Genomic DNA, 27,039 nt, shown 5'->3' with positions numbered 1-27,039 from the left:
TATTTTTCCTTTTGTAAAAATTCAATTAAATCGTACAATTTGATTAACATATTTATTTCATAAATATTGGCCACAATTTTTTATTAGAATCAGAATTGCAAAATCTGCTTAGCAAGCTTTTTTAATATTTTATTCTAAAAGTCAAATAAAAACAAATTGAGCAAGAATAAAATTTTTATTTGCGTTATTTATTTGACTTTTTTTTTGCCAACTCTAAAACGATAAAAATGTCAATATACTCTCTATAAATCTCTATATACAAATCTATTCAAATCCTTAATATATGCTTAATATTTACATATTCGGCTGGAAAACGAATTATTTAAATTCTTTTGTAGCAGACAGAAAGAAAAAACTAATTTGGCAACAATGGATTCGGTGACTAACACAAAAGCTGAGACCTGACCAGACCAGCAAAGCTAATTAATCCCACTTGACCTTTTTGACCATTTGTTGCCTTTAAAATCACTTAACAATGGGCGTAGCATTTGACTTTGCCCAGAAAGCCAAACCTCATTTGGGTTAAGCGTATCATTAGGATACCAAATTGTAATACTTTCTTGAATGCAAAATTTCATTGGGGTTTCTCTTTAGCTAAAGTGTTTTATAGTGGAAATGTTTATTAAAATGCGTTTAAATAAATATATAACAGAGAGTATATATATATGTGTATGTTTGCTCTTTTAGTTGAAGAAAAATTCATAGATTAGTGTTCTGCAATGTAAGCTACTAAATAAAAATAAATAAATAAAATATAAAAATAATAAATAAAAATATAATATAAAAATTAAAAAAATAAAAAAATATTTACATATAATTAACGTTTAACTACAATAAATCAAGTATATATTCGAGGTAGCAAACACCGTTATAACTCAGGTAAAGCTTCAGTAAAAAAAGAGAGTGAGTGATAAGAGTCGGTGACACGACTGAATTGAATGAGTGTGGTTGTCTGAAAAGTTGTGTTTCGAATGCATTCGAAAACCAAGCCGACTTTCTAACTGTTTATTCATTATTATCGGGCGTATAATAAAATAAAAAGAAATCATTTTTTATGTTTTGTAAGTTTCCTTTGACTGTCTTCAGCTTTGGAGAATTTTACTTGCAATATTGTTCTTTAGCTATCTCTCATACATTTCGCAGAATTACGTATGCTATGAGACATTTTACGATAAAAATTATTGTGTGCGTCACTCCATTCAATTTGATACGAGTTTATTTGTATTTTACATTTAATTTAAGTGTGAAGTCATGCAAATCTTTAAGCATACGGACGTAGCACTTGGTTTAGCCCCATCATTGGGTCCAAGTGACATTTCTAAAGACTCAATTCACAATTTCCGTAGACAATAAAAGAATTCTAGGGAAATTGCTATATAATATTCACACATGCTTTGCGTTTGGTATTTGCTGACGATTTGTATTGCTTCGATTGCTCTCTGCGCAACCTGTATGACCTCATTGTTGCCTCACCTTTGGTGAGCTGGCTGGTCATTTTGGTCATAATCTGAGCATTAGTTGGCCGTTGGCATTGCCACATGTGAACAAATCCAGGCAGACAAATCCCGGTTTGCTTATTATTTTTAGTAAATTATGAAAACGATAAGCCTAATAGCCTAGGCGCTGCTACGACGCTTACATTACCCGAGAGCAGCCAGGACATGTGTTGCCAGGCTGCCAGGGGCATGCGAAGCTTGGGGGAGTGGCAGATAACGAAGCAAAGTAAAATCAAATGGCATGAAAATGTTAGCATAGCTTTAGGCATTCGAATCGACTAAGCTGCTGCTGCTCATGCTGCTGCGGCTGCTAAGTGTGTACGTGTGTGTCTGTGTGTGTATGCCTGTCGACGCCATTTTGTTTAATATGCCAGCTGGCGAGTAAGAGCACCGCATGCCAGCGATTATCTAAAAGACATTAGCATCCTCGCAGTTACCACAGTAATGTACTACAGCTTTCCAGCTTGTTTTAACTATTCAGAACCATCTACTGCTCGTCTGTACGTCTGTTCGTCCGCCCGTCTGCATGTAAATGTTCTATTTTGTTTAGCAAATTCACACCGATGCGTGAGCGAAGGCTATGCTCGTTCACAATGCTTTAAGAGTATATTAGTCATTTACTATATACGATGCCTAGCTGGAAGATAACGATTTTGTATAATCTTGTCTTATGAAACATGAAGTTATTTTAGATAAATTCATTGGCGAAGTGGCAAATTGGGAATTCTTTTATCTTTCAAGGCTCTATAATAGAGATAGAATGTTTCAAGTTTTGCAGGGCGCTGACTACAGAGAAAGAAAAAAATATTTATTGAGAGAGAGAGAGAGAGAAACAAAGAAAGAGAGAGAGAGAGAGAAAAACCAAGAGAGACAGAGGAAAGGAACGGAGGAACGGAATAGCAAGAGAGATAGAATGAGAGGGAAATAATAAATAAGAGACAAAGCAAGACTGAAAGAGGTAGAGAAAGATAGAGAGTGTAGGAGAGATAAAGGGATTTGAAGATTTATCAATCTTAGTGTTAGAGTATTAAAATCAGAGTGAGCTAGATAATAGAGACAACTCGGAAAAGAGACAGAAATAAGGAGTGAGAGAGTGAGAGAAACATCTAGAAATCTGAGATTTTCGAAAAATCTATATCGTTTTATAGCTAGAGTCCTAAACTTACTCCAACGTTACTCTTTAAATTTAACATTCTCTAATTTAACATATTTGCCTCTAAAAGTTGATACCCCCTGTTAATATATATATTAATTCATATATTGGGTCTCTACAGCTCATATGTTATTATTTTATTTCTTAGATAGCTCTTTACATATTATGGCTTATTCAGTACTATGCCAAATCGATATTCGGTGTTTACTATTTACATTATTCTTGTTTAGTAATTACATGAAATGCACATGCGTTTCGTAGACCCTAATGGTACGTGTTTTATTTTCGATTTTGCTGGAAATTTGCAATGCCTTTTTGGCTTCCATTTCGCATTTGCAGGTCGTTGTGGCATTTAGTAACTGTTTCAAATTTATTTTTGTACTTTGGTCCATTGCCCTGGGTGTCTGTCTGTCTGTTTACATTTTTGGCACTTGTTATCTGGCTTATTTATTTTTGTGATCGAAATGCTCGCTGTTTCGATCTGCATTCATAGCGAGCTAATGGAGTAAAAGTATTCTAAAAAAAAAAAAAATAGTTTTTTTAAACTTTCATTTTATTTATTATTTTTTTTTATTTTATTTTTTTTATTAACTAGTCTAGTTTAGTCAATTTTACTATACTACTTATTCAAGATTTTTGATCTTTTTCTTTCAGGTACATTAGTTGTTGACCAAGTAACAATGTCCCACATAGCGAGCTAACTTAAATATTGACATCGAATGTAAAGTAAGTTTGAATTTAACTAAAAAAAAAAAAAAAAAAGAAAATATTATATTTAATATTTATATAGTAATATTAAAGACAATGTGTTCAATCTTGTAAGCCTTGAAAACAAACATGTCAACTGTTTGCTCGATTTCTCAAAAATATTTATCCTTGATCAATCAATCAAATCACATATATCATGTATCATAAATAATATTTATAATCAAAAGAGATAGTAGAAAAATTGATTGTTTTATATACTAATATTTGCTATAATTTATCATTTTGTTTGTCTGGGTTTGTGAGGGAATAAGTATTCCCTATTAGTATTACTTGATACTATTTTGATTTCAAAACTTTGGAGTTGTTCTATAGAGTTGATCAATTTGCAATGTTGATTCAGTTCGGACTGTGGAACGCACATTTCACCGTTGTTTGGGGCAGTGTGTGTAAATTTGAGTGTAATTGCATTTTGCTGTAGTAAACATCAACACACATTTAAGGCAGATTGTATGGGTGCAATAAATCAGACACACACTCACACACACATTTGTAAATCGAAACTAACATGCACCAAAAGAGGCCCTTGAACGGGTCATTTGAAATGGGAACATAAATGTGACGTTAAGGTTCATTGGAAGGCTTAGCCCTATAAGAACCCTAACACCAACATTCTTTTTGAATTTATAATAAATTAAAAGAGCTGAGAAAATAATCTAATAACTTACTAAAATCAAATTTATGTAAACAAAATATTTTTTTTTTTTGTTAGTCGATCCTATGTAGGATACGAATAATTTGTTAGAGATTTTTGGAATAATTTATATTTTATTTTTAATTAATTTATTTATTGTTGAAGATTTTTTATTTATACTTCATTTATATATAGAGCTAGTCTGACCAATATTAAAAATGACTGATTTGATCAAAGGCTAAAACTGGATTATATAATATCCAATGATTAGATTAGTTAGCTGCTCTAGAGCTATTGTCTGCACTTTTAGCAAACAAAGCACGGTTTGTACAATTTGTTTTATTATTTTCAATGTTTGCTTTACCAGATAATCCAAACAAAGCAAAATAATTGACAAGCAAAGCCCGAGGTATTAGGCAACAGCTGTGCAAATTATGGAAACGGATTTTGAGTTAGTATATAAGCAGTGAAGTTTTGGCGTAAGAGTATCATTCAGCCACTGATCTGAATAAGATGGAAGTGAAAGTAATACTGCTAAGCTGTACCCTCCTGGTCATATGCCTTTCATATCTGCCTAAGAGCGATGCAGTGGCATGCGACGCCGACGGTCTCCCCGCGGGCTGTGTTTCTGCGGAGCCGATACCTGAGCCCCCAGCAGTAACACAGCCGCCAGCCGGCGCAGCCACAACAACAGCAACTGGCACAGCTACTACGGCTGCACCCGCAGCTGGCACAAAGACAAGGACGAAGCGCAAGTGGAAGGTGGTCCGGAAGCCTGGCAAGACTGTCATCAAGAGGCGCCGCACCAAGGGCTAATTGCAGAGCTGATCACTGATCAGAACAGATTCATCACGACCGACAAGCTACAGCCGAAATGAAATAGGCGTATATTACAAATAGATATACGAAATTTGGATCAATCTGCAGATTAAATATACAGAAAATTGTATACACTTATACCCCTGTTTGTCTCATCTAAATATTGATTAACTTGTTACTGGTTGGATGGCTTCTTTCAGTTGTTATCGTGATATCTTAAAGGGCTATATAGCTACAATTATTCACTAGTTTACCATCGATGACGGAAAGAAAATTCTTACGCCTCTTTGGTATGAAATACCTCGTAGTTTTTTATACTCAGGAGTAGATTGACTTTGTGTATGTCCGTCTGTCAATTTTTCGATATGCCAGAAATCATATTAGTTAAAGAGCTAAAAAGCTAGAAAGCTGAAACTTCAAGTAAAAAAGACTTCGTGTCTACGCGCATTAGGGGCGTGGCAAATCGAATCTGAATATAAAGTGATTTTTTAAATACTGCTATATTTTAGGCACTGTTGATGGTGCTATAAATACTCGGACTGATTAGCCAAATCTAAAAAGCTATGGCGGATATATCGTCGCTGACAAGACCAGAAATTTGATATAAATACTCGGACTGATTAGCCAAATCTAAAAAGCTATGGCGGATATATCGTCGCCCACAGGAGGCGTGGCAAACCACAAAAGTTTATGTCTCCTACAGTTTAGGAGCTAGAAGCTTCAAATTTAGATAGTTAAATTAGGGTCGCCTCTAAAAAAAAATGGTTACGCTTCTTTATGTGTCTTTATATGTCTACGCCCAGTGAGACCGGAGCAAATATGGAAAACTGCATTTTCAATAGTATTGGAACTAGAATCTCAAACTTAGCGACTAAATTGCGGTTAGCAGAACCTATTAATTTGCACAAAAAGAATATACATACATACGTATAAACAAATTGAGGGTGTGGCAAATGGGATGTGAATGAGTATTCTGCACTTGGTATCAGCCGACTGCAATGTTCTTAACTGTTTCTATATTATTGAAACGTAAGCATCCAAATTCTAAAGTCAAAATAGTTTTGACTAGTTCTAAAAATGGACCAAAATTCTGAGACTATGCCCACTAGGGAGGTGGTAAATCGAGATTTTTACCAGTTTTGGATTTACAAACTAAAAATTTACCCACTAAATTTGCTTTAAAATCGTCTATCGGTTTGCAAATGAATGACTATTATATGCAGTCGGTAACGCCCGACCGCTTGCTTGTTTCATATGTTCCTTGTATCATATATGCCTATCAGCATATCGCTTAATATTTTCGTCAATCGGTTTCTAGAAAAATAATGGGGATTGGCTTGTAATTAATGTAAACAAATTTGTTGTTAAAGCATTATATCGATATACAGATCCTACGCTTCGTATTATCATATTAAGAAAATAATCAAAATTAAAAAGAAAACTTTAATCGGTTAAACACATTTTTATATTTCAATCAAATAAAATATAATCATATATTTGGAGCTGGATTCATTAATTTTAAATTCCGTTTGACTTATATTTATATTAATTTTTTTTTTTATTTATATTTTTTTTATATAGATGATTTGAAACAAAACTATAAAAAGCTACCGTTTTGTGTGCACACATAAAATCAAATGCATCTATTCCATTATACCATAGGAATCACAATGAATTGTGTTAAAATTGGGTTTGAATTGTGTTTCTTATTTCGGAGTTATACTGCCAGTCAATAATCAATAAGCCACTAAGTCAGTGGTCAATCAGTCAGTCAATCAATAGGACAAGCTGAGAGTTCAGTTTTAAGCAACGGCAACTATTACACTGATTGATAAGAGATAATTCCAAAAAAGGGAAACAACTGTACACATCTATGTACATTCTTATAATTTCGCAAATGTTACGCCTAGAACTATGCCTTACCAACCCTCTTAGCTCTCAGAGAAAAACAAATTTGAATGCATGAAGATTTCTGTATATTTAATGTGCACATTTTAACAATTCTTATATCTATTTGTAAAATAAACTTGGTTGATTTCGTTCCATGGTTGTCGCTCAGATCAGTTATCATCTATGGATCAGTTATCATCTAAAAGCCTTTGAGGGACCATTTCTGTAGTTTTTTGTTTCTATTGCGGCGCCTCTTGATGACAGTCTTGCCAGGCTTCCTGACCACCTTCCACTTGCGCTTCCTCCTTGTCTTCTTGCCAGCTGCGGGTGCAGCCGTAGTGTCTGTGCCTGTTCCTGTTCCTGGTGTTGTGGCTCCGGCGGCTGGCGGGTCAGTTACTGCTGGCGCCGCAGTTGTCTCTGGAGCTAATGTTGTATCTGTCTCTAACACACAGTCGGGATGTGCCACGTTAAGGGCGTCTGTGCAGTCAGTGCAGCCCGTGGGACCGCCAGTTTCGTCGCATGCCACTGCATCGCTCTTAGGCAGATATGAAAGGCATATGGCCAGGAGGGCACAGCTTAGTAATACTACTTTCACTTCCATCTTATTCAGATCAGTTGCTGAATGATACTCTCACTCCAAAACTCCGTTGCTTATATAGCAATTCGAAGTGTTTTGCACAGTCTTCACAGATGTTCCCCAATATGCCTTTTTTTTTTGCTACTGTGTCATGTGTATTTGAGTAGTTGGAGGTTTCTAATATTTACTCAACTGGAATGTTGTAAGTGGGGCATGACGAATTTCTATAATGAATTATAATTATAACTAAGTGGTGGTTAAGAAATTCGGATCATTAATTTGTCCAATAACAAATGATATAACTCTCATTGGGTATAGGCATATGTATTTGAGCAGGATGATGGGCAGAGGCGACTTCGCCTTTCTATCAGTTAGTTTGAACGAGTCAAATTTTGAAAATTGCTTGAATAAATGGACAATTATTTTAGTCTCAATCGATTTTATTTACATTGCTATTTGAGTGAGTACATTTTAGCGTCTTTTAAGATACCCGGGATAGCGTTCTGACAGTAAGGTCTCTACGGTTTTGCTAGCGCGTGTTCTTTCCCAATTCGACTGCTACCGGGAAATGCCACGTCCTAGTATATAATTAAATATGGTCGCAACAGAGTTTGGCTCTGAGCTATAAGCCACGAAATGAGGACATGAATGACAATTGCAATTAAAACTACTTCGATCTCACAATATAATGATTTATACAATTCTTCACATCTCGGAAGTATTATTCGTGCTAGAGACTTGAAAGTTGGAATATATGTAGATATGTAGATATAGTAATGCCCCAGACTCAGCATTAATTTTATTTTATTATTGTTATTGTTATTGTTATTGTTATTATTAATATATTTTTAAATGGATTACCTTGATATCCAGGTATAAATAACGGTTTAAGGCTAATGCTCTGATCAATTCTAAGGATTTTTTCCTTAGTTCATTTATTTATTTAGTAATACATTTATTTAGTCAAACAAATTAATGATCCGAATTTCTTAACCACCACTTAGTTATAATTATAATTCATTATAGAAATTCGTCATGCCCCACTTACAACATTCCAGTTGAGTAAATATTAGGAAGCTTCAACTACTCAAATACACATGACACAGTAGCACTAAAATCGCATTTTGGGGAACATATGTGAAGGCTGTGCAAAACACTTCGAATTGCTATATAAGCAACGGAGTTTTGGAGTGAGAGTATCATTCACCAACTGATCTGAATAAGATGGAAGTGAAAGTAGTATTACTAAGCTGTGCCCTCCTGGCCATATGCCTTTCATATCTGCCTAAGAGCGATGCAGTGGCATGCGACGAAACTGGCGGTCCCACGGGCTGCACTGACTGCACAGACGCCCTTAACGTGGCACATCCCGACTGTGTGTTAGAGACAGATACAACATTAGCTCCAGAGACAACTGCGGCGCCAGCAGTAACTGACCCGCCAGCCGCCGGAGCCACAACACCAGGAACAGGAACAGGCACAGACACTACGGCTGCACCCGCAGCTGGCAAGAAGACAAGGAGGAAGCGCAAGTGGAAGGTGGTCAGGAAGCCTGGCAAGACTGTCATCAAGAGGCGCCGCAATAGAAACAAAAAACTACAGAAATGGTCCCTCAAAGGCTTTTAGATGATAACTGATCCATAGATGATAACTGATCTGAGCGACAACCATGGAACGAAATCAACCAAGTTTATTTTACAAATAGATATAAGAATTGTTAAAATGTGCACATTAAATATACAGAAATCTTCATGCATTCAAATTTGTTTTTCTCTGAGAGCTAAGAGGGTTGGTAAGGCATAGTTCTAGGCGTAACATTTGCGAAATTATAAGAATGTACATAGATGTGTACAGTTGTTTCCTTTGTTTGGAATTATCTCTTATCAATCAGTGTAATAGTTGCCGTTGCTTAAAACTGAACTCTCAGCTTGTCCTATTGATTGACTGACTGATTGACCACTGATTTAGTGGTTTATTGATTATTGACTGGCAATAGGACTTCTGAGCTCACGGGGCTTGTGCCGGCATTAACTAAGATTACCAAGTATTGAATTATAGACTGGCTTTAAAGAAAGACTGCAAGCATCACAGAGAGATTGGCCATTCAATTGAGAATGTTGTAGACTGAGGAAATCTGTTGTTAGATGAATTTTGAATTTTTGGGTTCTAGCTTCAGAGATTTAGCATATATTGATTCCTACGACATGTCACGACATGTTTCAATAAGCGTATATTAATAGCTTGAGAAGTAAAAGAAACAGGGCTGCCCGATTTGCCACGCCCTCTGCTAACTGTTGCGTAAATGTGGCCAGAAACATTTTTTGTTTTTGACTGGGGTCAGGGCATTTAAAAGGGGAATAAAAATGCCATCGATAGAGCCATTTATCAAAACTAATAGCGTGAAAGATAAGCCCAGGAAAAGGTGCAAAAGCGAATTCCGCAAACGTGTTGATCAGCCCACGCTGCAGCTGCAGGCCAATATAAAATTTATGGCTGCAGCAAGATGAAGCTGGTGTCCAAAAACGTGAGCTACTTAATAAACGAAACGGAAAATGTCGCAACGTGTGAAAATTTATTAATTGCGAATATGCAGGACACATCAGTGAGCAGACAGAGCAGTCAATGCACATTGGCTGTAATTCAATGAATAGCATATTTATTGAGCGCCTTAAAGCACGGCATTGTCTGCTCTGATGCGATCGATTGAATAAATGTGTATAAATTGTAATTAAAAATTGTAATTTCAGTAATTGTTTAAGATTTTAAATGGCATTTGTGTGGTGTGCTGCACATTGAAATGACTTTGAAAAGTTTATTGGGCAATGAAAATCATTTTAATTATGCTCTTTATTTTACGAGCTTCAAAACAAACTAACGCATAAACATAAAAACATAAAAACCAAAATCTTTTTGAGGTCAGGCCTTTTATGGGCTGTCACATTATCTGCGCAAATCAAGTCAAACAAAACCAAATGAAATTATGCGGGCATCAAGCCATAAATTGAGTCAGGCTCAGCTCACAGAAATAACAAGAGCGAAACTTTTATTTCATCATTCGATGGATCTAAGTGTGTTTGGGTGTTCCTTTTTTCACTTTTCTTGTGACTTTTATGCATGCTTTGATGCCACGTATCAGAATTGTGCTTGTATTTGTGATTTGGCTAGCAGGATTGTTTATGACGTGTTTTGCAAGCAAAAAAAAAAAGAAAAGAAATATGTTTAAAATTGAAGCTGAGTTCAACACCTCGCAAAGCAGATGCCAAAGCAATTGCATTGAAGCGTAAATAAACTTGTGTGTGGGTATGTGTATGTGTGTGTGTGTGTGTAAGAGTGGGCGTGTCTCATGCTCAGAAATTGTATTCTATCTATCACTCGCCTTCTATTTCGTTGCTTGTGATTTTTGCCCCCAACCTTTGTTTTGTCTAATGTGCAGTTATTTACTCGACTCTGCTGCTATCTCTCTCTCTCTCTCTCTCTCTCTCTCTCTCTTTTCTTATATGTACGTGGGCTTGAAGTGTTTGTCATTTCTTCCGCACGTTTGACTTTTGGGCATCGTTTAAAGTTGAGCAAAAAAATTTGTAGCATACTTTTGTGCGTATTAAATTTCCATTAGATACAGACAAAAAGTTTCAGTTTGTTCTACTTATTTGGAAACTTTGAGCTGGTCTATCGATTTAATAGCTATTAGCCAGCCCACGAGCAAAGAAATAAATCGACATTCAGATAAAACGCCCATTAGAGAACTGATTTTTTTTTTTCGTTTGCATTGGACAATTCGTTTAATTAACTTACCCAGCTGTTAATGGGTAATTTTTTTTTTTGTTTTTTTTTTTTTTTGTTTTTTGTCTTCAAAGACTGCAAATAATTATTAATTTATTGAATTCTGTTAATGTTGCAGCGGCAAAATTAATTGGCAATTAATGTCAACAACAGTCGAAAACGCCAAACGAGTTATAAACTTGCTCGACACGGCGGCAGCAGGGGACCGAAAACCTATTTGAAAATGCTCGTGTCTGTTTATTATTGGATATACGCAGATAATGCGAGTGCTTAAAATGGACAGAGGAATGCTTAATATACCAGCCGTGTGTGAAATACAATTCAATTATATTATTATCAATTTGACGTGCGTTGAAAAGAATGCATAATTGAAATGAGCACATGAAAGGTATTTCAATGAACCCCAGCGCTGATGGCGATCCATGTTTCCATCTAATCGAGAGCTGAGCTTCGGTAAATCTATATATGTATGTATAGATATTTAGTATATTTATGTGGAATTCCATACATAAATCAGAGCAGTCATATAATTTCTAAAGTTTCTGCTCTATTTGCACACACACACATACGCATTTAGCAGCTATATAATATTGCACTCGTGTGCCAGAATTAGCCATTAGTCGAAGCCATAAATTCTACGCTCTGCTAAACATATTAAGTGGGCAACTAAGTCCGGCTCTGCTAGCCATAAATATCAATAAGCACTCAATAGAGCTGGGCGGGGGCCTGTTTTGGGCTTTGCTTTTAGCCAAGACAATGTGGCCCATTAAGACTTTTAATCACCATCGTCATGATGTCTATTAGCCAACTGCAAGCAACTTCTGTGACATGTAATAGCGTGTGAAAAAAAAAAAAAAAAAAATTATAATAAACTCCTGCAATCAGCATTCAGTTGGACAAACAGACAGAATATAATTATAATTTTAATGCTGGCTTTTTGTTCCCCTTTTCCACTAGTTGTGGCCATTTGCATGGCTTATGGCGCAAAGCAAAACATAAAAAAAATAATAATAATTACATATAATTGTGTGCAACAGTTTTAGGTGCTGCGCTTAAGCGGCAATTTGTTTTCATAATTTTTTAGCCTTTCGAATCTTTTTTTTTTTTTTTGTCACTTTGGGTTTAACAACTTTTCTGTAATTCATTCGGGGCACATGGATGCAAAGCAAGGCAGAGCTTATTTTAAAGTCTTCCATTGAGGCTGCTTATTTACTATAGAAACAGTTATCATTTGATTTGTTAGCATTATTCTGTGAAATTCTGTAGAATTTCCGATCTATTATCCTTACATACACTTGGCCACACGCATTTGGGCTATAATCAAGGCAAAAGCCGAGGTGTTGGTATTATTACAGTTTATAAATATGTATTTATATTAAATTTTTCAATTTATGATTGAAAAAAAAAAAAAAAAAAAAAAAAAAAAAAAAAAAAAAAAAAAAACATATTATTCTTGGTAGCTCGTCTGAATTGAAATGATTTGGTTAAATTTTTAATGTTATATATGATTCGCTTTCTACAAAATTAATGAAACATAATAATAACATATTATTAATAATAATATATATACACATATAAAAAAATTATTTTTTGGTACTTCTAATAAAAATTTTAATATATATTATTATCAATTCAATAATATATCTTTAATGGAGAAAATTGACCACACTTTTAATATTATATATGACTCTAACTCTCCCTTTTCTTACTTATGGAAAATTAATACAATTTTTTCTACCTATAATAATAATAATATACAATTTATAATTTATTATATTATATCACCATCAATTTTATTTTATTTTATTTTCAATTTGATAATTAAACTAATATATTACATTTAAAAATTTTATTGCTGCTTATTGTCATTAATTTTATACGGCGTTGTTAGATAGATCATAACTGTTAAACAATTTTCTTAGTAATTTTAATTTTAATTAATAATTATTAATTTCTAATTAATATCAAATTTAGTTCGTCTTTGCGACTGCAAGATATACATTAATTTTGAAAATATAACTTAATCAGTAAAATTAATTAATGATAATTATCATTGCTAGTCAGTCCAATTAATATTAAATTTATTTCAATTTTGCATTCTTAATGGAATCTTGGAAGAATCTTGTAATCATCTAATAATCTTCTAAATAAGTTTTTATATTTTTCAATTTCTTAATTAATTTCCTTAAATATCAAGTGTAGGTGTATCAGGTACAACATCATTTTAAATAAAATATGGTAATGCTTAAGCCATATTTTCAGATCTGGTTTCTCCAGCCTTAACTTTATAATAAAATAAATATTTAACAATTTTGTGTTTAATTAAAAACATGCTGCTTTATTTAAGTTTATTTCATTTTCATATTGAGGTCTCTCTTATGTAGACAGCGCTTTACGGCAGCTTGCTTATTTCTTTATTATTATTTCTTTATTTTATTTTATTTTTTTTATTATTTCTCTCTATAGTTTCTGCACTTGCCAATGCCCATATATATGTACATATATACATACATGTACACACAAGACTATGGGTTTGCCCGGGGCTCTGTTTGCTTCAGCTGCGCATTCATGTTCAAGTGTACGCATATGAGTCGCATTCAGGTCGCAAATTTATTCATTCCAGCAGACAGGTTGCTCTAATTATGCATGCCATCTTCGTTCGTTCGCAGGTGAGCATGCAGTTCACCGGCATTGCGGTAGGCTGTGATTTATTTTAAATTTGTCGACTACACCTAGACGGCACATTTCTTTATGCTCTTTTCCTGCAATAAAGCTGAAGGGGGAGATCAAATAAAGCCATCGGGAAATTTCTCTATCCGTGTGTGTGGATAGTTGCCAATAGAGTGTGGAACTTCTGTAGACTTCTGATAGAGAGAGAGTTTGAAGAAGATAGATAAGAGGGTAGACAGATGCAGGGGGAGCAGCTGAGAAATACACAGATATAGAAAGAAGAGAGAACAAAATTAGTGAGATAACTTTTGACAGATTTAAGAATATATCTTCGGCGAAAGATAGAGAGAGGCAGAGCTAGAGGGAAAGAGAGAGAGGGAGTGATAGATAGAAAGAGAAAGAAAAAGAAATAAAGGTAAAGAAAGATATAAATATATATATATATATATATATATATATATATATAGAGAGAGAGATAGAGAATATAGTGGAGAATGAATAGAAAGACTCTTACGTTAAACAAATACAGAGACAGAGATAGAAACATTTAAAATTTTAAATATATAATAAACCGAGAGTTTACATTTATATTATCAGAGTTGTGGACAATGAGATAACAGAGTGAGAGACAGAGAGATAACATATGTGTTTGTTCTTCATATTATTTATCTTCACAAATATTATAACTGCTCGTCTTTGCTTGGTATTACTATGATACTTTTACTTATTGCTCATATCATGGAAAAGAAAGGGAGAGTTTATTAGTTCATGGGAAAGAAAGGGATTCATATTTTTGATGTCGCTCAGAGTTATAGGGAAAGCTAACTTCAAACGCCTATAAGACAATATTAAGTAGTAGATTCAAAACTAAGCTTTCCGATGAGGTATATATCAATATTGTATATTTATGATAACTAACAAAGATTATAAAAAAAGCGAAAAAAAAAACAAATATTAATGTTACTCACTGAGTAATCTAAGTAAATATATTTATATGATGACTAACATAAAAATAATTTAATGCAGTTAAAATGTAGTAAATACTCCTTTGCCTTACAATTTATGCATGATAATTATGATGATGATAATAGAATGGATTTTAATCAATTTAGTAAATTTAGAAAATAATAAATTACAAAATACTTGAATATTCATGGATTGTAGAACAGGTGAATAATAATACAATAAAAATAAATATGTTTCTATCTTATTTTCAGGTATTATTGCTATTAGCTTTAATTGAATCGAATCTGATAGAAAATAACTGATTGATTATTATTATCCATATTATCTACCAATAAAACCTATGCCAAAGGCTACTCATAATTATACACTTAACGTTGAAAATTTTCATTCGAGTGAATTCCCAAATATCTGTTGTCTGTCTTGGCTTCAATTACTTCAAGTTGTTCATTAATTAAGCCGGTAATTTAAATATATCATGAGATATTTTCATTTCCGAAATGAATAATTAAATCCTTTAAGTGAAGAGTTTGCTTGACTAAGTTGGAATATTGGTTTAGCTGCACACATACATAATACATACATATGTATGTGTTATACATATGAGATCATATCATTAAGTAGTTTGAGAACTCTTCATTATGAAGCCCGAGGAGATTTCATCGCAGCTCAGTAATTATACAAATGTACAAATGTATTCCAAGGTCGGTTCGAGAGCCTTTCTATTTACTGTGTGCACGGGCATAAATTATGACTGGGGCGTGGCAGCTGTGGATGTAAGCATAAATCATAACACTAAGCAAAAAATAAGTAAAAACAAGTAAGAAAGCTCTAGTCGAGACTGCTCGACTACGAGATCCCCTGAACCCTTGGAGTGCTAGCTATTTCAATAATTTTTCGCGTCTTTCAGCTTACACAAGAAACACACACACATACACAAACACATACACATACAAGCACCCACGCATAAACACGCATGGGCTGCAGTGTGCGCTTACTATGAGAACTTAATTGTTTAATAACTTTTTTTATGGACGTACGATCTTCATGAAACTTTCAGATTATGATTATAATATAAATATGCATGTAATTGCCAAAGCACAAGTCTCTAGTATTTGAAATACGCGTTTTACAAAAGTGAGGGTGAGGGGGTGAATTTAGAGGTGGGGGGTAAATTTTACCAAAAACCGAAATTGTATAAATTGCATATAAGCATATATAAAAAATTTGGAGACTCTAGCAATAAAGGTGTAGAAGATATAATTTTATAACTGGTTTTCGATAAGGTTTTTCATCGATAAAAAAAGATCGGGATGAGTTATCGATTTTTAATGATAAACTCGATATCCGCGCTGTAATTACGAACATTTTACAAAAAATTTGAAGTCTCTAGCTCTTATATCTTCGGAAATCGACGCGTTCAAACATACGGACAGACGGACAGACGGACAGACAGACAGACGGACAGGGCCAAATCAACTCAGCTCGTCACCCTGATCAAGAATATATATACTTTGTGGGGTCTGCCACGCCTCCTTCTGCCTGTTACATACATTTCAACAAAACCATTATACCCTGATTTCCCATTTTCAATGGGTTCAGGGTATAAAAAAGAAGAATAAAATAAACGTAAATAAAGAGATGAAAACAATTTGCACATAAACAACATAAAGCAATGCCTGCCTTTAGGCCGAGATGCGAGAGTGTTTTTTATGCGTTGCGAGTTTTTGGTTTTCTCCTCCTACTCCTCCTGCTCCTTCTTCTTCATTTCTTTCACCCACTGGCAGCAAATAATTTATTAGCTGGACTACTTAGGCCACATGGCCAAAAAGTGTGCGCGTCTCGGTGTAAATCAGTTAAAGTCAATTCTGTGGCAGCGCCCGCCTCTTGCCACCTGCCACCTGCCACCTGCCACCTGGCTTCTGCCACATCATTTGCACGCAAGTCGATTAGAAAATTTAATTAGGCTCGCAAGATAGCGCAGCATTCACAATTGATTAGGCACCCTAATTGAAACTGCGGCGAGTGTCAGCAAAACCTTAAGGCGAGCTGCGAGCTGATAATGAGCAGCATCAGCAGCATCTCTCTCATCATCATCATCATCATCATCATCTTTATCTGTATCATTATCATTGTGCGCAATATGGAAATCAATCAAACCAACGCCTTCAGGTACAAGTTCAATTCTCTTGAACAATTCTTCACGCTGTCAGTTTTTTCATCTTTGATGCGTGTCAAAATGAGTTCAGATATTTAAAGTGCCGCCGAGTGGAGGCGGCGTGGGCGTGGTTAAGCTCGAGCCGAACACCATTTTGACCGTTTGCGTCGGTATAAATTCACAGTTTTATGCTTACATACATATATAAATATTTGATTTTTTCTTGTTGTAAATTGTTGGGCCAAAATTCAAGATTGGCCATCGGGCTTAACGGGCATTAACGGGGCATTTGATTGATTAGCTTCTGCTCTCTGCGAGTCGGGATTAATAGGACCGGCAGCCAGTCAAGGCAGCTGCAAAATTGATTTTTAAGATTAGATTGCAGCTTTTTGGGGAATTCGGGAATGGAATTCGCGATTGAAATTGTTTGATTGAAGAGCCTTTTGGCCATTGGCGCTTCAATTTGGTTTTAATTTAAATTTTTAAATTGTTTGCCGCTTCTTCTTTTCTTTCTGGCTCGTTTCTTTTGCACATTAGGTGGGATTAAAGATTCGCTGTGGCGACCCTCATTCTGCTCGGTAATTGAGTTATGCAATTAGGCTCGAGTGGCCCCAAAGAAAGCAGCTTGATTTAATTTAAGAATGCGTAATAAAGTGCAGTTAAAATGCCGTTGGCTATTCATAATTTGCCAGCCACGAAAATACCTTAACAAATTGTTTCGAAACACTTTACCTGGCTGGGGGCTCAGCTTGTCCAAAGAACGGATCCGGATCCGGCTCAAATTTACCTTATCAATCAGGCCGCGTGACGTGAACCCCAAAAACTCCCAGAGCTAGAGCTTGGGCAATGGTCCCTTACAAATTTTGGATGCGCTCAATCAAGCACCAAGTCCACAGCAGTTTGTAAGACCCATTGAAGTTGGCTTCGCTCAAGTTTCGCCCGCTATTGTTGTTGTTGTTGTTATTATTGTTGGTTGTTGTTATTGTTGGTTTTGCTCTGCCCCTTTTGCAGCCTTGTCTTTTGTGTGCTGTCCACCTTTTGACTTTAGCTCCGCAAAGTTTTGTGGCCCTGTTTTGTGGCGCTAATTTGTTGTTGCACGTGGCTCGTCCCAAATGGAGCGCGTCATTAGTTGGTTGGCGGTGTTTGCCTCCGCAACTCGCAGACTTTGATTTCCACCTACCACATGACCACCTCCACCACCCCCTACGATTTATTATTAATTGGCCACCGGCTAAAAGTTCGCCTCGCCTATTTGTTGTTGGCCAAGTCGCGCCAGCTACCACGTGTATTTCAATTATTAACACTTGTGCGCCGGCATTTCATGCCACTTGATTGTTGAATATTTTACAGCGATTTCAGGTTGGCGCAACTTTCGTTTTTACGTTAATTTTTTTTTGCCCAAATGCTGGCATAAATATCTTCTATTTAATTAAAACTTTTCCCTTCCATTTGCCTCATTGCAGCAGCGCCAGCAGCGAGCGTCCTGCCACACGCAATAAATAAGTACTTCTCGGTGTCAACATGATTGACGGTGAGTTTCCGTTTGAATAGCTTGTTTAGAAATTATACAATTTTAATGGGCGGAATTGTGAATGTGCCATTGTTTTCTTTTTTTTTTTTTTTTGGAACAACACAAATATTATGCAAATATTACGTATACGTAATTGTATGACGAATTAATTTACTGGGCTGGCAAATTAAGTTTTTTTTTCATAATTTATTGTTAAAAATATTTAATATTTATTGTTTATATTTTATAAATTACAATTTTTTAATTTTCCTCTGACTATTCATTTTAGTAAAGCATTTCAATGCATTTAAAATAGCAAAACAGTATAATCCCGATAATTCAAAATGGCAAGGGGATCATAGTTTTTTTTTTTTTTTTTTTTTTTTTTTTTTTTTAATTATCTAAAAATTTTTTAAAATTATCTAGAATTATTGATAACGAATTTCTTTCAAGGGAGTAGATTTCTTTTTGATTTACAGCCATTTTCGATTTGGCGGGGTACAAATTATCGAGACTTGACTGTATAAATAAAATCTATGTTTTAGCACTCATTAAATATATTTAGTTCTTTTATATTGCATATTGAATTTATTACTAATATATAAAGAAAGAAGTTACGTGATTTTTTGTTTTTAAATTTATTTTTACTCATAAATGTGTTTAAAAATAAATTTAATATATATTCCACTAAATTATAATTATTTTATATATTCCATTGATTTTTATTTTATTTTAATTAAACAAAAAACAAAAATTGACCTAAGTTTGGAATCGATCTCTTTCAATCCAATTCGTTGACTCCAATGCATATTAGGCTTTTAAAAGTTAGTTAATATTTATTGAATTTTTAAAATTGTAAACAGAAAACTTAATTCATTTTAAAGAATTCTTTTTCTGCTCCCTGAATCCACTGTGAAAAGCTTTATTTCGATTTTATCTGAACAGTTTATACAAACTAAAATAAATAACATACAATTTGAAAGTTCATTTTCGACATCAGTTAACTTCAATGTTAAGTACCGATAGTTAAATATACTGCCAAAACATCCAATTCCCTTTTATTTCTAGAACCAACAAAGAATTTTTATGCGTTCGTTACTTAACGTCTATACGTAATATATATATATATTGTTTTTTTTTTTTTTTTTTTTTTTTTTTTTAGATATGCCTGATGAATATTATAAATATATTTTTTCTTATATTTATTTATTCAATATTACAAATAATTAAATTAAAATTTATATATTTAATATTTATTAATAATAGCTGAATGTGTTTACGTAGTGAATATCATAAAAACTATTTTAATATTTAACCCGTAATGATGGTAAATCCTTTTAAGTTATGTCAACAAAAAAGGCAAACACACATACAAACACGCAAATACACACACACATGGTATACTTTTTTTACTGGCTCATATTATAATCAATTGCAAACATTGATTCAATATTTAACTTGAGAGTTTTGGTCAAACTAGAACAATGGCTTTTTAATTGAAAAATGTTTCACACAATGTAAATAAATGATGAAATTGTGCTTTTTAGCGAGCCATAAAAAGAGCCAAATGCCTGCATAAAAAATTGATTAAATATTAAAATTAAATTAATGAAATATGCAAATATAATCAATATAAAACATTAAGATTGGCGCGTAACAAAAAAGTGCGTGTAATTATTATTAATGCTAGCTTTATTGGAATTTAATTAATTTCGGCAAACATATTTCAAATAAATGGCATTGTTTTAAATTTTAAATAGTCGCAAACACACGCACACATTCCTATCTCTTTCTCTCTCTCTCTGTGTGTGTGTGTGTGTGAAGGTCTGGCAATAGAATTAAATCGCTTTACGCTGCGGTCACAAATCGCTTTTAATTGCTGCCGCAGCGGCAACTGTGGTTGTTGTTATTGTTGCTGCTGCTGCTGCTGTTGTTGTTATTGTTGCTCAACTAGGCATTAAATAACACTGAGAACAACAACGTAAAAGGCAACAACAGCAGCGAAAATTGCATTGCATTTAAGCGGATTTATATTTGGTTTTGTGCGCTTTTCCAATTGTATTTGCTTGTGCTTTAATTTAGCATTGAATATGCAAGCCGCCAGCTGCAATCTGTGCGTATGCATATGCATGCACATACACATAGCCACGCCCACAACACATATGCAGACATCAATTGGCTCATGTGAACAGCAGCTGCATTCAGCCCTGGCTTCTGGCTTGACTCTGGCCTCTATTTTGTAGCATACTTTTGTGCTGTTTGCATTTTGTTGCTCCTCGAGGCAGCAGCCGCAGCGACAGCGGCAAAAAGTGCTTTGTAAATACGCAGCTAGTCGCGTCGTGTAGTATTTAGAGAGGCGCAACTGCTGTCCTCAGCCCTCGCTTCTCGCTCCTCGCTCACCGATCCAGTTGCTGCTGCTTCTATAATTGTGCCCTGCATATGTGTGTGTGCTTGTGTGTGTGAGCTGTTTGTATAGCAGCGTCTTTTTATGAACTTGTTAACAATCTAACGACCTTTTTTGCTTTGGCCGTAAGCCCCCGGTTGCCGTTATTACCGTTGCCGTTGCTGCTGCTCCTGCTGCTGCTGCTGCTGCTGTTGTGTGGTTGGCAACGTTTATTCTAACCGAGCGAATCATATGTGTGTGCCTAACAAATATTTGCATACTTTTGGGCTGCTTATAAAAATAACATAATTTGATTTTGAGCAGAGGATGTGCAAATGTGATTTGTGCATATGTCAGAGGACAGGCACCTCTCTCTCTCTCTCTCTCTCTCTCTGTGTGGGTATATGTGTGTAAGTGTATTTCGCTCTCAGTCAAGAAGTGCTCAACAGATTGTTGAAGTGAAACATGGTATAAACAAGTATAAGAAAAAATGCACAAAATATGGAGAAATCTTTTTTTTTTTTTTATAATAATAATGTTTATTTAAGCCATACGAGGTTAAGTCCTCCTGAATACATCAGAAGGTTAGGTTCTATATAAATAATCTAATTGTGTTGTTAAGGTACTAAACTTGCATTGTAGAGATTCAGCGCTTAAAATAAATATACAAAAAAAAAAAAAAAAAAAAAAAAAGCCATATGAGGCACTTCAGTAATCCCTTTGTAGAGAAATCTGTTAGGCAATGCATAATAGTATACAAATTTCATTTCAATACTTCAAACTCGACTTCAATACAAATTTCTAGAGGCCTGAAACTAGTTCTGGCAAATGCAAATGAGCTGGAAAGTTGACAATGCTTTGGTTTTGAATTTGAATTTGCTGTAATGTAGCGCTACAGTTCGAGTGTGTGTGTGTGCGTGTGTGTTTGTGTATGTATGTGTGTGCTAAACGAATATTGCACGAGTGTATTGGTCAAGCAGCGAGCGCCTAAAAGCGTGCAACATACAAAAAGGCAAGCAGAAACAACATTTGCCGGCTGCCTGTTTAAAACTTCGGACTTGACTGGCAACAACAACAAAAACAACAGCAACAACAACAGCAGAGAGCTCATTAATTATTCATAGTGTTCAGCAGCAAAGTGTTTATGTGGCAAATGCTGCCCACAAAATGAACAGCATTGGGGCAAGGACACACAGCAAAGGGACCCAACAACCTGGCATTCAAAACAGCAAAAGAATAGAGCAGGAGCAGGAGCAGGGGCAACAGCAGGAGCAGGAGCAGGGAGGACAAACAAAATTATGCAAATTTAACTTTTTTTCTCAACATAAAAATAAACTAGCTGCCGGAAAACAGCAACACAAGCTGTCCCCTACCCCTTCCCCAGCCTCTGCTCCTGTCCCTTTTCCTGCCCCCCTCCCCCTGCTGTAGAATATTGACAATATTGTTAACAGCTTCTTTTAGAGCGCAGCTGATTAGATCGAAATCGAGCAGTCGCCCCAATCGGCTGGCCACGCCCACTGCTCGCCCCTGCGAGAGGGACAATAGCAAATCCTTACGTGCTAAACGCACATTCGACGAACAGAACTGAATTTGCTTTGCCTTGTCAACTGCCATTTGTAAACATTGGGCTGCCTGTTAATGGTCAAATTTTAAAGGCTTTTCTTTTTGGTATACATGTGTGTGTGTGCATGCGTGTGTATGTATATTCATATGCTTGTGCCTGTCTGTGTATGCGGCTTTTGTGCAAATCGTTATTGAATGCCCAAAATTTCGAATTGCACCCAGGGCGCCAGTTTGTGTGTTTTGTCTGTAAATGTACAAGGGCCAAGCGAGTGTGTGTGTATGTATGTGCGTGTGTGTGTGTGCGGCAGGCCGTTGATGATTTGTTTTGTGATTTGAATGCAGCAAAAGGATTTTAGCTGATGTCCAGCACTTGCGTGCATTTAAGTGCCAATCGGGGAGTAATCTTTAGTGCGGCCACTGATGGATATATTCAAATTATACTCAGACGCCTTCTGTTCAATTGATGGAACCAATTGAGTGCTTACAGCTTACAGAGAGACAAGTTACATGTCCAGAGCAGCAAATAAACGATATTTAAATTTATTTTCTATTTATATGGGACAGATAAATCTGAGATAAAGACTTTTTCTTTCTTTTTTTTTAATTCTGTTAGCTAAGGTATAAATCCCGCCGTTTAAAGTGTTTTAGCTGTTACAATGGAATAAATATATTTAATAAAAAACAAACATTTTTAAAACATTACAAATATACACATTGATACATAACATTACAAATATAATATAATTTGCTGTTTCATAAAAAGCATAAATTGTATTTGACTTTTTTTTTATTTCATTATTATTTTATATACTTATTTACTTTATATTTCTAAACCTAAATTTTATTACTTTCCATTTTCTATATTATTCAAAAAAAAAAATTTTATATTTTAATAATGTTTATTGAAGCCATACGAGGTATTTTCTAATTCTACTTTAATTTAAAAATTTAGTTTATACACACATGAATATAATTAATACAAAAAACGTACTTAAGTATTTATCTTGTTATAATATACTATACTATAATATAATATAATATAATATAATATAATATAATAAACAATAACATAACACATCATATGATAATATAATATCATAAAACAAAGTTAATTAAAAATCGCAACACTATTAAAAATAATTAATTAAATATCAACTGCTTTTGCCTCAGGTAGATTATGCAAATCGTATATTCAATATATAATATTTATGGTTAATTTGAGAAGAAAGTATTATTAGTATAATATACATTATATTAAATATTATCAATGTAAATTTATAATTTTAAAAATAATTTCACAAATACCGAACAATTTTTAGCAAAGACTGAGAATTTGTTGGTTTGGTTTAGTTTAGTTTAGTTTATGAAAAAGTATGTAACAAGGAGCATATGGGAATCACCATATATATATATATATATAAGATACGTATATTCAGGACGTCAAACTGAATCTTTATAAACATTTTTATCTTTCCACTTCTAGGAACAGATGAATCTCTTTAGGGGAAAAAAAAAACAGAACCTTAATGAGCTCAAAATATTTTCCATTCTTTTGATGACTGATAAAAGTTTGCTTTGCTTTTTTTTTCTCAAGCAATCCCATTTTAATGTCAGAGCTGGGCAATTTGTTGATTGTGCAATGTGTTATCGCAACAGTTAGAGTTGTTCAATATGAGTTTAATCTGAGCATATATCAAATGAATGGGCACACAAACTGTCTTCAAACGAAATGTGAAGCATATTGCTTGGATAGTTCTGAAGAGCGAAGGCCGGAGGGCAACAGATGTTGGGAGAATGTAGGTAAACAATGGTCACATTGATTAGGGTCACCAAATGCTGTTTGCAGGCCCAATCAGATTGTGGCCAAGTTATGTGAGTCCGTCCATTAACTTGCGGCACACAACATTTGCATTCGTCTATACGAATGGGTAAAAGTCCAAGTTGTTAAGCAGCTTTCAGTTTGGCCAGTGCTGCATATATTAGGCCTCTACAGCTCCGTCTCTCTGTCTGGTTTGAAACTCTAAAAAGACTTTTATTCTTTTGTGCTGTTCGCTCTGAGTGTGCGTTGGCGTTCACAAAAGTTATAAATTGCTTGTTAGTTCAGTTTTGACAGTTTTGTTTCAAAAGATTGCAAAGACACACAAGCACACGCACACACCCACACACACACACGCACACGCACATAGATTGCTTTAAAATTTTAATATTTATCAACTGGGCTACGACTTAATAATGAAACATTGCAATATTTTTCATATTAAATGGTGTGCAACGTGGCGTATGCGCAATATGAATGTAACACTTTAATCCAATTATGCAGAAAATGCAACAAATTTATTTAGATATTCGAAAGTCAGTTTATTTGACAACATAAATGTTGTTTTGGCCATCATTTAATTACGAATTTCTAGACCAGCTTATGCGTGACTCCATTGGCACTCAGTTCAGGGCGCATAAACTCAATTTCGATTCAATTGGATTGAATTTATTTAGGCATATATACTCTATATATATATGTATAGGTGTATATGTATAGGTGTATATATGTATAGACGCTGACCAGGCGTGCACGTCGAAAAACTTTCTTAATCAATAATTTCACACAAATGCAAAAGAAGTCCAGGTTCCGTCCGGCTCCGTTCGGCTCCGGCGGCGCCCATTGGCCCCCATTGGGTATCCGGTTACTTGGCAGACATTCGCACTCATTTAACAATTTCACGCTTCGTTTAGGCACCGTGCGCGACAGCATTGAGAGTGCCCCGAGGCACGAACGGACGCGCTGCGTTTTTGATTCAGCCAAATATACATATATATACATATACATACGTATATATAACTTTATATATATGTATTACTCAGGCTTTTTGCATCAAAAGTTTTTGGGTAAATAAAGGGGATTTGCATGGCTTCTCTTAGTTAACCCTTTCTGGGCCGGTGTGGTGCGCTTACAGTTTTACTGATAACCCGTCGACATGCTACTCACTGTTGCCATTCATCGTCGTCCTCGACTCGGCGAGTCCTCGTCCTTGCTGTAATCCAACGGCCGACGGTTGAGCGCGCACACAGTTTTCCCTCAACGGAAATGATGACATTTCGTCCAACTTTGTGCAGTCGCATAGAAATGCGGCAAAGGGCGTTGTCTAAGGTGTCTAAGAGGAAGGTATAGGAAAACATTTGCGCCGGCTTCTGCGAAAATGAGAAAATTTTGCACTGCGCCGTCAACGTTGAACGGAAATTGTTGAAATGCTGCGCGTTTTGTTCGCTCTGTTTGGCTGCCACAGAAATTGTGAAATTGTGGCCAAATGTTGTCGCCATCATTTTTATTGATTTCCTCTTACAATTCAGACGCACCTACCACTTTTTATTTTTTTGTATTTTATTCGACTGACTGCGGTCGGAAGGAAGGTAGCAAAACGTTATTATCAATTATCATTTATTATTGTTGTGACATTTTTCTGCTCAGTCGGTCTGGATAGCTTTTCCTTTTACCTTTTCTTATTTCCTCTTCGACTATTTGTTCTTCTCTCTATTTCAGTATTCGATTTCTGCAGCAATAATATTTTGAGCAATTTTCTGCGAATGGCGACTCGTTTTATTCCATTCTTTTATATCAACTGGCAATCGTCTGCAGACTTTGTATTAGCATAAAAAATGAAAAAGGAGAAAAGTGTAAAAGAAAATATCACTTGCATCGGCCGGGAATCGAACCCGGGCCGCCCGCGTGGCAGGCGAGCATTCTACCACTGAACCACCGATGCCTCTATGTGTTGGGTAAATCAAAAAAGATTTTTGATTGACAAAATTATTTTGTATGAATTTATTTACAATTCGAAATTTGTTTTGCATGCATATTTATGAATTTGTTTTTGCTAAGCTATACAAATTTATTCGTTTGATCATCAGATTTTGATTTGTTTTTCTTTGTGAAAGAATTAACTTGGCTGCATATAATTTTAAAAATAAATAAACCAATTTATGCAAATCCATGACACGAAATAGACCATGTTTACTCAGCACAAACGATATACATTTATATGTATATGTATGAGTTGTATATGACTTGTTTTTGTGGCTAATGACAGCTGTTCTGACCGTGTTTGCTGTACCGAATACTCATTAGAAGGTAAATACAAAATTGGAATTTAATGCCAATGGGAAGTATGAAATAATTTAATTGAGCTAGAGCTTAGGTGCAGGCGAGTGGAGTTGAAAATGTGCGAAAACAACTTAAAACAAAACTTTCCAATAAGAGAAATAAAATATTTTGTTTAGACTCTGGGTGAGTTCTTTATTACCTACTTATAATTAGCATATATTTATTTTATTTTTTTGTTTGTTAATATTGCAAAATTTACGAACTGGGAAAAGCCAACTCTAAATTCTAGTTTATATGAAACTCTTTCACTTATTTTATGAAGTTTATATGTTCAATTTAAGTTTATTAAATTTAATTGGTTTTATTTTGTTTTATTTTTTTAATTATTATGATTATTTTTTTATTTATTTATTTTTTTTTGTTTCTGTAATTTTAATACTGGGAATGCTTCCATATTTAATTTGTTTTATTTAATTTTATTTATTATTCTTATTATTATATATTTTTTGTGTTTATCCCTTTATTTTATTTTAATACTCGAAATACCATAAAAATAAAATGGCAATTGAGCTTATCCATCTG

At 34.7% G+C, this 27,039-nt stretch overlaps 1 protein-coding gene and 1 non-coding gene across 7 annotated transcripts in view; one reads left to right on the top strand and one right to left on the bottom strand.

The window, feature by feature from the left end:
- Positions 1-27,039, top strand: part of LOC108611584 (uncharacterized) — a 225,423-nt gene that overhangs the window by 34,619 nt on the left and 163,765 nt on the right. For 3 of the 6 annotated variants that reach the window (XM_089465126.1, XM_089465128.1, XM_089465127.1), the window contains 2 exons: positions 3,304-3,375; positions 18,369-18,436. The gene's annotated coding sequence lies outside the window, so the exon portion shown is untranslated. The remainder of the gene's footprint in view (positions 1-3,303; positions 3,376-18,368; positions 18,437-27,039) is intronic. The other 3 variants (XM_089465129.1, XM_089465131.1, XM_089465130.1) reach the window with 2 other exon arrangements.
- On the bottom strand, positions 26,049-26,119 carry TRNAG-GCC (transfer RNA glycine (anticodon GCC)). Its single transcript has one exon. It is a non-coding gene; the product is annotated as a tRNA-Gly (tRNA).

This window comes from Drosophila arizonae, chromosome 3 (assembly GCF_054131065.1).
Source record: "Drosophila arizonae isolate 15081-1271.41 chromosome 3, UAZ_ARI_1.0, whole genome shotgun sequence".
In the NCBI taxonomy this organism is placed as follows: Eukaryota; Metazoa; Arthropoda; class Insecta; order Diptera; family Drosophilidae; genus Drosophila; species Drosophila arizonae.
Note: the sequence above shows the minus strand (reverse complement) of the source record. Positions and strands in the feature narration are given on the sequence as shown.